This window comes from Crocodylus porosus, unplaced genomic scaffold (genome assembly GCF_001723895.1).
Source record: "Crocodylus porosus isolate Cpor-Errol unplaced genomic scaffold, CroPor_comp1, whole genome shotgun sequence".
NCBI classification, from domain to species: domain Eukaryota; kingdom Metazoa; phylum Chordata; order Crocodylia; family Crocodylidae; genus Crocodylus; species Crocodylus porosus.
The window spans coordinates 9733733-9748197 of NW_017728920.1; positions in this window are offsets into that span (position 1 = coordinate 9733733).

Here is a 14465-nt window from a genome sequence, read left to right on the forward strand (position 1 = left end):
GTTTGTTGCACTTGAAGTGCTGTCAGGTGGCATAGAATTTGGGACTGATTCCACTTAAACTCTCCACCCTTTTCAGCCTCTGACACAGTTAATTCATTACTTAGATGGGTTCTTAGTCTCATGTCTGAAGTTAAGTTCTCATATTGTATTATATTCTCTACATCATATAATTCTATCAAATAGTCCAGACAGGAAAACAGAAACCAATTAACTGATCCAAACTTAAAAGCAAAACTCAAATAATGTGCAGCACAAATAAAATGATACTTTAACTCCAGCCTTGTCCCCTTTTGCATATAACATGTCAGAATGTAAATTGTGAGTAAAGTTAAATATTGTCCTGGTTTTACATTTTCTTTTTTTAGACTAAAATTTTAATAGTGTAACCTTCTTTCCGATATGTTCACAAGGTCACTCCCAAATGCATCCAGTTCGGGAATTTGGGTTTTTTGTTACTGCAGTTGGAAGTGATACTGAAATCTGACTCTAGCAGAAGTGACAACCCGTATTGGGATTAAGAGTTTGAGCAAGGAGCCAACCATACTTTAAATGGAGTGGGAAGTAAGTTCCATTTAGAGTTGTAAAGAGGCCTGACCTTGTGATTTATAGGTACTAGGACTGTGAGAAGAAACGGGTGTGGTCTGGTAGCATTTCAGTGTAGAATGACAGTTCATAGAATGGAAGAGGCTTAGCATTTTGAGTAATTTAGTTAAATAGCACCTCTATTAGACCATGCCCAGCATTCTGCCAGTGTATCATATGAATGTTTGTCATCATTGTCTCTCACACTTTCAAAATGCTAGCGCTGAGATAACCTTCCTTCTTGTAGAAAGACTTCCCGTCATGTTTAGCTGTTTCTACAGCTGCTACAAATGCATGTTTATGACATGCTCCTCTTCTGAAAATACAGGTTAGTAGGTGAAGATGTACATACTGAACATCTAACCAGTAAAGTTGTAAGATATTTATAACTATTCAGTAATTGTGCTGAATAGTTTTTCTTTCCCGTTTAATCAACCATTGCATTCCTAATTCAAGCTGCAGGTAATGCACTATAGTCTGTGTTTTGTATCTTACTTCTGTTGCATTATCCATACCACGTTGTCCTTGTGGTTTTTTTTCCTCATGAGAGAACCATCCTTTCATTTAAAATGGGTAAACTTTAACTTTATTCATATTGAAACATCTACTGTTTATACAGATTCTGATATACAGTAAATCATCAGAAAATAACTTGCTTTAAAAACATGCTATAGGTTTTTGTAGGGTCCACTGTATTTGCTAAAAAATAAATGTACAAGATGAGAGAGGCTCAAGAAATACTGTGTTAATACTGTGGGCTTTTCCTCTTACAGGAAACATGAAAAGTTGTTATTATATTGGCAAATAGTGCAAGACCTGTAAAAACTACGGACTACTGTATGATTGACAGACACTATCAAAGATCAAGTGAAGGCGCAACATGCGTAGAAAAGGCTTATATGTCTACTAGCAAATACTTTGCCTTAACACTCTAAGACTATACCACCTGCCTTAAATTGTTTTAAAAAAAATCTCTGTTGGAAAATTAGTTAAGCATTGCCTAGATTTCATTCTGGAACCACATACATCTACCTGAATACACATCTTTTCCTGTCTTGGAAAATTCCTCTATTAACAAAAACAAAGTTCCGTCTTCATTTGCAAAGAAGATATTTCACATGGTGAAGTTAGTTACAGTTGTTAATCTTACACAATGCTTGTTAGGAGAGAGGATTTTTGTGGGTGATATTTTTTTAGACCAATTGCATGGTTCAGAGAGATTTAGACAAGCTTCTGAGTCCAAGGCACTCTTCCTCAGACCTGAAAGGCATGTATAACCTTATGGTTGCATCACTTCAACACTACAACAGTGCTTTTTGGTTTAAAATGTGATATCATGCTAGTTGTTACGATAGTACCAACAGGATGCAGCATTGCTTCAAACTTAATATTGGGTATTGCAGAACTACAGTATTTGTTTTAGAAATGTTTCAAAGGATTCAGAGAAAGAGTTGGTGCGGGAGGAAGTGGCTTTTGGAACAAGTGAAAAGGGAAAGATTTGTATGCCTATACTAAATTGATACTAGTCAGAACTAATTTCTACCCTTTGAGATGACCATTGAAACCCCTCATTGATCTGACTGTGTCCTTAAAATCTTGAAAAGAAATGTGTACCCAGTTGAAAGATGGCTTTAGAAAATGCAGTTGAATTTTTTACTTTTCTAGGAAGAACTCAAAAGGAGTATTTTTTTTCAATATGGGAATTTCTTTCCCTATCTCCCTTCCTTTCATTCTCCATATAAATGATAGATACAGTTAATATGAAGTCCTAAAGTATGAGGGTTTTTTTTGTTCTGATGGAATATTAAAGTTAGCATATCTAAAACTGGACCATCTCCTTCTGCCTTCTCCCACTCTCCATTAAGTTCCTTTTTAAACCAGTGTTTGTAACAGATGAAGATGAAGAAAGACCCAGATACTCTTTCCATTTCCTTTCTTATCTGATCAGCTCCTTCTCTTTCACAAATTCCGATGCAGTGCTGGCTGTTTTGTTTAGTGTATTATGCTGCTTGATACTTAAAAGCCCTCACTTGCAACCCAACTAAAATACAGCTGCAAATACATGTTGTGCCTGCATGGATTTTTTTTCCCTTATCTTGCTTTCAGACCTTAATCACATCTTTCTGACTACCAAGTTTCTAATGCTTCATTTCGGCACAACATTAATTACAAATAAGTGTGAGACTGACAGTATAACTACACTTGACTGTTTTGAAATATTACTAAAAATGTGAGTTTAAAGTTTGCTAGTAACCCTGTATTACCTCTATGTGGCCATATTTATTTTGGAGGTAAATGCTCTAGGAATTCTGGACTATTAACCATTGTAGGCAAGTCTTTTATAATACCTTCGGTATGACTCAAACTTTTGATATACAGCAAGCAGAGGTGATCTTAAGGATATGCTTCCTCAGTAAGCATTTGTTTAAATTACCTTAATACAGTTTTATCCAAGCATTTAAGCATGTTAATTTTCTAATTGTGTCTGTGCCAAAAATATTTAAGTGATTCAAAACACTGCAGCGTTTTCATATGAGCCACTCGTTACTTCTAACCTTGTGTGCATGGGCCAAGAAACTAATGAAGATTTTTGAAGTTCAGGAGGCATTTTATGGGTCTTCCAGAGATGATGATAATGGTAATCTGCTTAGTGGTAAGAAAGCAGTGGACTACTATATGACAAAAGTCCTTCTTAAGTAAATCTCAGGATGTCATTTTCCTGCTGTACTTGGCCTTGGTGAGGCTGCAGCTGGAGTACTGCATCCAGTTCTGGGCTCTACAATTCAAGAAGGATGTCGAGAAGCTTGAGAGGATCCAGAGGAGAGCCAAGTACATGATCAGAAGGCAAGAGAAGAGGCCTTATGAAGAGAGGCTGAGAGCTTTGGGACTCTTCAGCCTGGAAAATCTCAGGCTCAGGGGGGACCTGGTGGCTGCTTATAAGTACATAAAGGGTGTACACCAGCATCTGGGAGACTGTCTGTTCGCCAGAGCGCCCCAAAGAAAAACAAGGACCAACAGTCATAGACTCCATCCGGAAATGGTGCAGGCACCTACTCTGAACTCATTCAGGAAATATTTGGATGCTTATCTTTCTAGGATCCTTCGACCCTAGCTGACTTCTTGCCCCTAGGGCAGGGGGCTGGACTTGATGATCTTCGAGGTCCCTTCCAGCCCTAATGTCTGTGAAATCTATGAAAAAACAAGGACTGTTAATAAGAATGGATAGTTCTAGAAGCCTCTTTTAGCCCTGGAGTAATATGTGATGCATATGATTTAAACTTGGAATTCACAGTGGGGTATACCATACTGATGACTACATTTTGGAGGTCAGTAGTGGGTATTTGGGAACCTGGGAAAGCTGATGAATGGATATTGATAGGCTTCTGTCCTGTGTATGTTTAAATCCAGTTTACTGAGATGGGGTTATTTTAAAACTTTGTCCATGTGACGTCTGTGAGAGTGTGAAAGCTCAACTTGGGATAAAATTCTTTGCAGTCTGCATGCCATAGTCTTGTAACTATAAAGTGGTAGACCAACTGCTGGAGTATATGATGGTTACTACATTTTACTTCCACTGCCAAGGTAGTTTTAAAACCTCCGCTTGTGGCAGGCTTTCTTGAATGCTGAAGCACTGTGTGATATGTTAGTGGCTAAGAATACAGAGTGCCCTGCCAAGTTTCTTTTCTATCTTAAAGGTCACTACTTGCCCATCTTTATAACATGCTTAGAAATCCTAGAGTGAAATTAGTTTGGTAGTCATTAATATTTTAATTTGCTGTACATATAGTGTGTTGGTGCCAAAAAACAGATGTTAAGGCTGATACCTCGGACACTTGGATTGAGCAGTTGATTGAATCTGGAGTTCATTTTTGATTGGAGTCATCCATGTCATCTAGTTCTATTGTACTAAAAATTAATTGATGGGAGGTGCAGAAATTTACAAAGTTACCCCAGAACAGGAGCTTATATGAGAGTTGGGTGAGCCAGTATTTTTTGCCTTTATTGGATTAATTTTAAAGACCTCCTCCCCTTCAGTTGTATTTTCATTTCTTTTAGACATGTTAATAACATTTATTAAAGAAGAATAAATGCAGATTAAATGAAAACATGCCACAAGCAGTTCACCTCAGTGATTTAAGGAACATTTCTGCTTTTACCTATGTAAAACGTATTTCTTCCTTTCCGTTTGCTGCTTATCTTGAGAAAACCAACTTCTATTTTATTTTTCTTTGGGAGCAAATGAGAAAAATTGATTATGAAAGCCTTAACAATAAATAAGCCTTGAGAAACTTTTTTTAAGTGAACACTGGTTACTCTGTCAAAACCGTGGTGGTGCCAAGTCTTCTTCAATTTGACAATATTTACTGCTGCTGACTTTTTATGATTAAAACAATAAAATTTAGGTTCTCTCTCCTCAGGGGCTGAGGATATGGTAGAGAGGGAAGATATTATATGCTTGCCCTGTAGTTTGGTGTGGAATCTTAATATCTTATCACTTTTAAGAAAACTCTTCAATATTCTTATGAAGATACACCTATATTGGAGGTCTTATAAAGAGGAGATCAGCAAATAGATCCAGGGCACCCGCTCTTCTCATGCATAACAAGCATTAAGTCCTTAGTGGTAGTTTACTAACCAGTTATGAGTGTGCTGTACAACATAACCCAGCCATGTATCAGTTTTTGTGTTTTGGGGGGGAAACGTGTGTGACTGGGAAGCCCTCACAGAACAGCGCTTTGTGATACCATCTCTTTTTATAAAGATGTGAATAAGGGTTCTTGTATCCCTCTTGATGATGGTAATTTTTACATGATAGTTGGGGTAGATGGAATAATTCATGTAACTTGGAGTACAATCATGGATGGATATAGCTTTTTCAAAGGATGGAAAAGGGAAACAAGGAAGTACGCCCTATATGTAAAGGTGATGTACATGTATTCTAAGGTGCAGTACAAAGTGGAAGGTAGGCCTGTTGAAAGCCTCTGGGTAAAGGTCAGAGGGGAGAATGGTAGGGGGGATGTCATAGTGGGCAACTGTTACAGGCCACCAAACCAGATAGTGAAGATAGACAAGCTTCTTTAAACAACTGACAGAAACTTCCAAACTCCAGGACTTGCCTCTCATGGGAGACTTCAACTATCAAAACATCTGTTGGGAGAGAGACACAGCAGTACACAAGCAGTCCAGCATATTCTTTGTGTGTGTTGGGGGATAAGTTTTTTGATTCAGAGGGTAGTGAAGCTCCTTTCAACCTGTTGCTCTCAAACAGGGAAGAACTGGTTGAGAATGTGAAGATAGAAGGTAACTTGGCTGATAGTGATCACAAGATGATGAAGAGTTCAAGATCCTAAAGAGAGAAAGAAACAAGAGCAGCAGAGTAAAGACATTGGGCTTCAGTAAACTGGTGTGAAGGATCCCCTAGGAGGCAAGTCTGGTGGGTGAGGGGGGAGCAGGAGGAATCTAGGATAGTTGGCTATACTTTAATTGAGGCCCTTTTATGGGCACAGAGGCAAGCTATCCCATACGATGGAAGTGGAAAGTGCAACAGGAGACTATTCTGCCTAAACAATCTCTTCAATGAGTTGAAACTCAAAAAATGAATCTTATAAAAAGTGGAAACTTTATCGTAGTACTAGGGAAAAGCACGAGAGGCTCCTTGTACCGATTCAGTGAAAGACTGGCTTTAACAAGATTTCATCTTTAGAGCAGGATCAGCTAAACAGGGAAGTGTCCTGGCACAGATGATTCACTTAATTGGGCAACACTTGTTGTCCTGCAAGGTTGACCCCCTGCCTTCAGATGCCCAATCTGTTAGGTGCCTCCCTTTGCAAATGAGGGAACCCCGGGGTTCCTGTGTTTGGTACGGGGGTGGAATCCCAAACTGAGGGATTTGTAGGGTGCGGCATTGTGAAGTAAGGGCATCTGCCTGGGTCTTCTCCTTTTGCAGAGATGCACTATTAGTTGGCATACAGCAGTGTGATGTGTGCCTGGGGAATACCTGCAAGGGAATTAACTGGGTACACAAGATCAGGCCTCTAACGAGTGGTTGGAGAGTGTGGACAGCTCTGGGCTGCCTGAGCTGTTGCAAACTGATGTCTTTTGCAAAACAGCAGCACAAAGGTGTACTGCCCATTGCTATGGGTACAATTTTGGGCATTTGTGGTATGACAATGGGATGCCTCTTTGCTTGGGTTTTGTGCTGCCATACAGGTTACATCTGCTTTCAGTCTCCGAGATGCAGACAGTGTACTCCAACAGGACAGGCTGTTGCCTAGGTTCTGTCTACATTATGCTGTTTCTGTTGATGACTGTTCACATCCACCTGGCTTCTAGCAGCTCTGCACTGATCCACTCAGCAGTACACTGGCAAGATGCAACATTGCAAGGTGAGCGCTGGGATGCTAATGGGACCACAGTAGCCAGAAAAGGTGCCAGCCCTTTCTGTGTATGGTAGCAGCCTTTTACTCAGAAGAGGTGTTTTTTTTACTGAGAGAAAGAAAGGGTTCTGCTGCAACAAAGCAGCTTTGATTGTGAACACACTGATAGTTCTGTCATCAAAACTGCATACTGTAGATCAGATCGTAGAGCAGCATGAATCATTTATTTGCTGAAAAAGTGACAATTCAGGACACCCAATTCTGTTTGTAAACTAGGTTAACTTCAACAAATTTTAATTGGAAAAAGATCAAATAATATCAAAATGGTAGATTTTTAGCATTTCTGAAATAGAATATTTCAATTTTGGATTATATTCACAGTGTGGTACCTCTGCTACCTTTATAGCTCATTTGTTAGGGTGCTTACCTTAAACACAGGTTGGCAGAGTTTAAACCTCTGCTCCGACTGACTTTACACAGAAGCTTGAATTTGGATTTCTTTTTGTTAGGCTACCCTAACTACTAGGGCAGGTATTCTTTTTAATTGACCTGGGTGACCAAGTTTTATACATTTCCAGAAGAACAATTTGAGCACTGGTTTATAGAATGTTTAATGTTTCTAGCCCGCTGGGTAATTTACAGAAAGGTATTGTCAATAGGAGAGATGGATAATACCCATTGTAAAGCATCCTATAGGCTATTTGCTGGAAGATAAGTTTTGGGTAAAAGGAGGATTTTGAACTTAAGTCTCCCATATCCCAGGTGAGTGCCCTTAGAGCTTAGGTCAGTGGTTCTCAACATTTTTAGACCCAAGGTGCCCCTTCAAAGTGCCAGCTTTTGGTTTCTGCTTATGTTTGATTATGGACAAATAAGAGAGCAATTTTTCTGTTCCAGAGAGCCCAGAAAAACCAAGGCAGGTCAGACTGTTCTTGACACTATGGATTCCTATTTGAAATCTCTAGGTTTATCTTGTGAGTCATGTTGGTAAACATAAATCTAACTGCTAATATTGCCTAATACCATTGGGCATCATTACAGGATCTCATGGCATCCCAAGGTGCTGTGGTACACTGGCTGAGAATAAGTGGCTTAGCTAAAAGTGATGAGATGGGCTCCATTATCCCCTCTATTTTGTGTTTTGGCACATGAGTCCCCTTTCAAATCTGTCTTTCAGTTTCTAATTTTTCTTTGCTTTTATTAAAAATGCCTGAAAGGAAGGGGGGAAAAAAAAGACAATTTACTAGAATCCAAGACGAGTTGTTTTTTCCCCTCCATATAATATTGCTCCCCATAGCTTCTGCCTCCTACTCCCGCTGCTTACTGTCAGGCACAGCTCCTCTGGCTCCATTCCCTCCCCAGCATGGAGCACATGCAAGTCCAGCTGCTGCCCAGCCATGCAGCAGTGGTAGTAGCAGGGGCAGCTTGACTCCAGGTGCTACTGCATGGCAGGGCAGGGGCCCGAGCTTGCATGTGCTCCATGCCAGGGAGGGAGTGGAGCCAGGACCATGCCTGACAGTAAGTGGGGCAGGAGAGGGGGGGAATTATAACAGGTTTGTATATCTTTCATCTATAGAATCTAATTATTTAGAAGATGGCGGGTAGTCTCAAATTTTGTCTTTGTATTTGGGCAAATACGGTGATCTATGTTGAACAAAATATTTTTATTTTAGCCCATGAGTAATTTTTTAAAGAAAAATAATATTTTTGTTTTGGGTTGACTAGAAATAAAATGGTTTCTGTTTCCCAGTACAGTGGCTAAACAAAGAAGTCATTTAGTCTCACAGCTCTATCACTTCCCCACAGATGGATTTGCCTTGCCTGAGGGGAATTTTACTAAAGGTGTTATGGAGAGTTTAAAGTGCTAAAGGGATCACAGGTACTCAAGCATACAGGTGTTTTATTGTTTGTGCCTTTTTGTTCAATGTGGAATTTACTCACTGAGGAAAGAAGAAATAGATTTTAAGGATGATGTCTCTGGTTTCAGACTTATGTTGTCATAGGCTTTCAGAGAGAAGGTATCAGATAATCTAAAATCAAGTTGGACCTTTGCAGTTGGTAACCAGTGGGGTGGTAGCTTAGAGATCCTTCCTGAATGGTTGGAATTACAGCACTGTTTTAATACACAATTTGTCCTGTAGCCATAAAGTGGTAAGTTTTAAGAGATCATCAGAAGGGAAAGCTACTTTGAAAAAAATACTAGTAGCCCTGGCGCTGCTTCCTGTGTAGATAGATGTCAGCATTACTTTCAATGTGTGCTTTTTCCTCGAGAGTAAAAAATTTTAAACTAACAGTTCACTCTTGTCACTGATCCATTAAATCATTTAAGAAAATAGCTACCCCATAATGTGGGGAACTTGGGGTCGTAGAGGCCTGGTATATACATTTTTAACTGAGCCACATTCTGTTTCAAAGTTCTGCTTAAAATTTAGCTATAGTGTCAAAAATTTATTCTGGGCATGGCACCAACAGGCTGTATAAAATACGCAGTATGCTGAACTATGGGCTTGAAGTTTCTGCTGCTCGCTTGATGATTCCCTAAACCAGGGGTGGCTAGTCTGTGGCATGGGTACCTCAAGTAGCACAGGAAACCTGTGTGTGTGGCACCTGGCAGATGATGGAGGAATCAGGTGGCACAGTAGCAGTTGGGCCAGAAAGTAGAGCAGCAGCTTGGTCAGAGAGCACAGGGCAGAGAGCAAAAAGCTGAGCAGCAGATTCGATAAGAAAAAGGGATCAGTGTGTCACTTGGGAATATTTGGTGCTAATTTGGAGCACAACTGCCAAAAAGATTGGCTCCTCACTGTTCTAAACACTAGGTATGTGTGAATAGGGAAGTATTCAATTCAGATTCAGCCAATTCAGAGGACAGTAATTTGATTTGGAGATTTTGATCAATGTCCTGAATCAATTTGGCCAAATTGGGTTTGGAAGATTCGGCACCAATTCAGTGATTTGGATTGGCTGGGGAGAGGCAGGCACAGCTGGGTGGCTCCTCCCACTGTGCCTGCCTCTCCCCGGGTGTGGGAAGCAGCAGAAGAAGCCCCCATGGCTGCCCTGCCCCGTCCCATCCCCCACCTGGCCCCAGCTTAGTCCTGGCACAGCAAAAAAAAAACCCCACCCTGCATCACTGGAGGGGGACAGTACAGATTGCACCATGCTGCAGTGGGGGCAGCTGCCCCATGGCGCGGGTGCAATAGGGCTTCACAGGGTGCTGCATGCTGCCTAGGAGTTGGGGTCGCTAGGGCTGAGTGGTACCAGGCTCTGGGTGACTGCTGGAGCCACCCCAGCTCCCAGGCAGTGCGTGGTACCCTGCTGAGCCGCACTGCACACATGCCATGGGGCAGCTGCCATGCAGGTGCCAGGCAGGGGGTGATTCCCCACTGCCCCATGCTGCATGGGGAGGCTCTGCCACAAGCCCTTGAAGGCCCCAGTGACTGCTGCCAGATCTGGTGAGTGCAGGGCTTTTATTTATTTATTTTAAGTGCCAGGAGGATGAGGCTGGGCAGGGATGGGTCCAGGCAGGGCAGCCAAGCTGCCCAGCCAGGGGGGCAGGGGGGTGGGGAGGAGGGGAAATGCAGGCGCAGTTCATTCCAGGCCGAAGGGGGCAAGTGGCAGCAGGGCAGAGCCCCCGCTGCCAGCGCTGCCGCACTTGCATCCTGCATCCCCCATGCTGGCTGGGAGCGGCGGAAGGGCAGAGCCCCTACTCCCAGCACTGATGCAGGCATGGCAGTGTTGGGAGTGGGGGCTATGCCCTGCTGCTGCCCGGAGTGAACTGCACCTGCATTGCACCCCCCCCCCCATGCCAGCTGGGAAAGCGGTAGCAGGGGAGAGCCCCCACAGCTCCCACTGCCCAGGCAGAGACTGGCACAACTAGAGGAGCTGTGGGAGAAGCTCCCATGGTCTCAACCCCAATCCCTCCCTCCCCCAACCCCAACAGATTTACCAGCTGGAAGTAGCTGTCAGCTGCCTGCTTAGTCTATGGCCAAATCTCCAAATCAGCCAAATCTTTTCCAAATTGATTTGGATGTTTTGAATTGATTTGAAGCCTTTACTTGGTCTCCTGATTTGATTCAGTCCCCAAATCAGGCTGAATCTCCTCTGAATCAAATCAGCTACTGAAGCTTCACACAGCCCTACTAAACACTGCTGGATGGAGAACCTTGTTTTTGCCTTCTGGAAAAAGAAAAGAACATTGCAAAAACAAGCGGGTCATCTTCATTAGTTTAAAAACCACAAGGGATATATTTGAACATATTTGTCTGCTCTTAGCCTTGCTTTTTATGCACTTGGTGAATTGGCACACATAAGGAGATGTGCCTTTGCAGTGAATTGAAGGCAAGCCAGTAAATCACACTTTCCCCTTCCGCACACCATAGAAATTGTCTGAAAGTTTTATATACCATATCTTTAGCAAGTTTCAGATGAACTGTTTTAATTAGTTTCTTTTCTGTCTTATAATTCATGTGTGTGCTGGCTGTTCCACCTTGGTTAACAATAGTGGACTTGACTTAGTAGCAGATAGACTTAGCAATATTAACATGTACATTTGGCTGATGCGTTTTTAAGGGGAATACCTATTATAGTTAACAGTGAAATTTACAATGCAAGTTTTAAATTTAACAAAACAAGTTTTCTGCAGGAATTCTTCAGCTGAATTATCTACTTCCTCAAGCATCTAAAGCAGTGCTTCCCAAACTTGTCTTCAGCATGACCCTATTTATGGTCTGATTTCCTCAGCATGGCCCCCCACACCTTTGACCCCATCTGCTGATGTTGTGACCCCCTTTGGGAACTGCTGAATAGGGATGTGTGAAGCAGGTCATATTTGCTTTGGATTTGGCCCGATTCAGGGGACAGTGATTTGATTTGTTGTTTCAGATCACTGTCCTGATTCGTTTCAGCTGAATCTGAATGTGAAAATTCTATTCTGATTCGGAGAATCAGCAGTTTGGCCATAGACACAGCTTTGTATGTTTTTTGTTTTGTTTTTTTTCTACATACCTTGTGAATGCTGAAATGGTGGGGTGGATGGAGCGTCCCACATGAGCATGGGGGGGCCCCCCGCATGTTTGGCGGCAGACCTGGAAGTGTACTTTAAGTCCACTTCCCAGCCCACCGCTGAGCAGGGAGGCCCCCCCGCCTCGGGCTTGGCAGTCAGCTGCAGAAGGACCCCAGGTTCCTCCCCAGACCCAGGAGGCACTAGTTGGAGGTGGGGGGGTCCCCCACATGCTCCATGGTGGACCTGGAAGTGCTTCTGGTCCGCTTCTTGGTCTGCTGCTAAAATTGGGTAAAATTTATCCATAATAAACTTATCCATAATAAAATTGGATAAATTGGGTAAAATTTAATCGTAATGTTTTGATTTAAGCATGACCTAAAGTAATTTCTCTTCCAAGGAAGTTAATACTTTTTATTGAACAAAGATTTAAATCGACTTTGGTTGACTGGTCTATATGAAATGAGTTGGTAGTATCAATCTGATTTCAGTTAACAGGTATATCCAGATCACATAAATTATTGCTGGTATTTTTGGTAAAAGCTAAGGACTTGTCAGGCACATTGCTATTGGAAAAGCATGCATTAATAACTGTTCAATGTATACTATTTGTCTATGAAAGGTGCTTCATTCTGCTGGGACTCTCAGTCCAGAACTACATTTGTGATTTAAAAAAAAAAAGTTGTAGAATATTAACTAGGGCTGTGCGAAGCTTCGGTTCCTAATTTGATTTGGTGGCCAAATCTCTGAATCCGAATCAAATCAGGATACCCTTTAATCTCTCTGAATCGAATTGGAGCCCTCCAAATCCATTCAGAGAGATTTGGACAGATTTGGCGATTTTGGATATAGAAGAAACATTTAAAGCTGTGCCTGCATACCTCTTAGCAGGTGGTTTGTAAGTGCTACAATGCTGGGGCGCATGGAGTGTCCCACAGGAGCATAGGGGGCTCCCCAGCGCAGTTGGCAGCAGACCTGAAAGTGAACCAGAAGCACTTCTGGTCCACTTCCATGTTGGTTGGGGAGCATGCAGGGTCCCCCCCCCTTGGCTCAATGACTGGTGCCTGCTGGGTTTATGGGGGGCACCTGGAGTCTCCCTGTGACTGATCGCCGAACCAAGGGGGTCCTCACACTCCCTGGCAGACCTGGAAGTGGATCAGAAGTAGTTTTGGTCCAATTCCGGGTTCTTCGCCAAGCACGTGGAGGTTTCCTCCATGCTCCTGTGGGATGCTCCATGCTCCCCAGCATCGCAGCAGTCACAAACTGCACTGGTACCTCAAGGTATGTAGAAAAAACATTTTAAAGTTGTGTCTGGCTGAATCATTGATTCTCCAGATCAGTATAGAATCTTCAGATTCAGCTTAATCGAATCAGGGACAGTGATCTAAATCAACTAATTAAATCACTGTCCCTGATTCAGGCTAAATCCAAATCGAATAGGGCCTGCTTTGCACACCCCTAATATTAACTTTAAAGCATCCATTTCTAGTTCTTTTCAAATGAGTTGACAAAGTTAACTCTCCTTAAACCTGTTCAGAAGATCCCTGACTTAAAAGCAGTGGCAGGTAAAGAGGTCTCATCATTAGCTAGGCGCCTCAATTATAATAATCCCAGACTTTAACTTGGCATCTTGGTATATACATGCAGTGTTTTATACAAACAGTATTCCTGGAGGGTGAGATCCTTTTGCTGCTATTTTTACTGTTTAACATACTTTATTCAGAGGAAGTGGCTTTTATCTTGTTCAGACGTGATTGAGTGGAGTTTCTAGGAAGAAATTTAATTCACTGAAAGGTGGGCATGTATTTTTCAGAAACTGGAAGACTTGATTAAGCTTTCCATTGCTCAGGAACAGAGCTGCTTGCTCATTCAGATTCCAGCCTTGTACCTGGCTATCAGAGTGACTGACATAGTGCCTGTAAATTCATTGGTATAGAAATACTGATTTTGTAAATGTCTTTTGAGCCTACGCTGACTGGAAAAGGATTTAGGATTGATGTTTACAGATGGGTCAAAAAAGGTTAAGAAGCACTGATCTAGACCGACCACCTGCCTGAGGTTTGGGTAGGGATGATCTTACACCACAATGACGAAACCACAAGACACCCTAACCTAACCTAACCTGTCACAGGTAAAGCAGAAGGACCACATTGGCCAATGTCCTGTTGCTGCCAGCTTCTTTAAAATATGCTTGAGCGATCCAAGGAAGAGTGCCGTGCCCCCTTCCCTGCCTGCTACGGAGGAAGGCAAATCCCCCACAGACTGTACTATTGAAAGGTCCTATCCCCTGATCACTGACTGTTGCTACTGGGAGTCCCTCCTTTTGCCCCGTAGAAGTACTCTTTTTGGGAAGGGGGTTTGCCATCTTGGAACTGGAAAAAATTGTATATTAAAAATTAAATATCTACAATAACATACTTTAATTTTATTTAAAAAATATTTTGTCCTGAATTGTGTGAGTTTGCACGGTGTATATAGAGGTGATTGCATAATAGCTCAAAATTAAGTCTTGC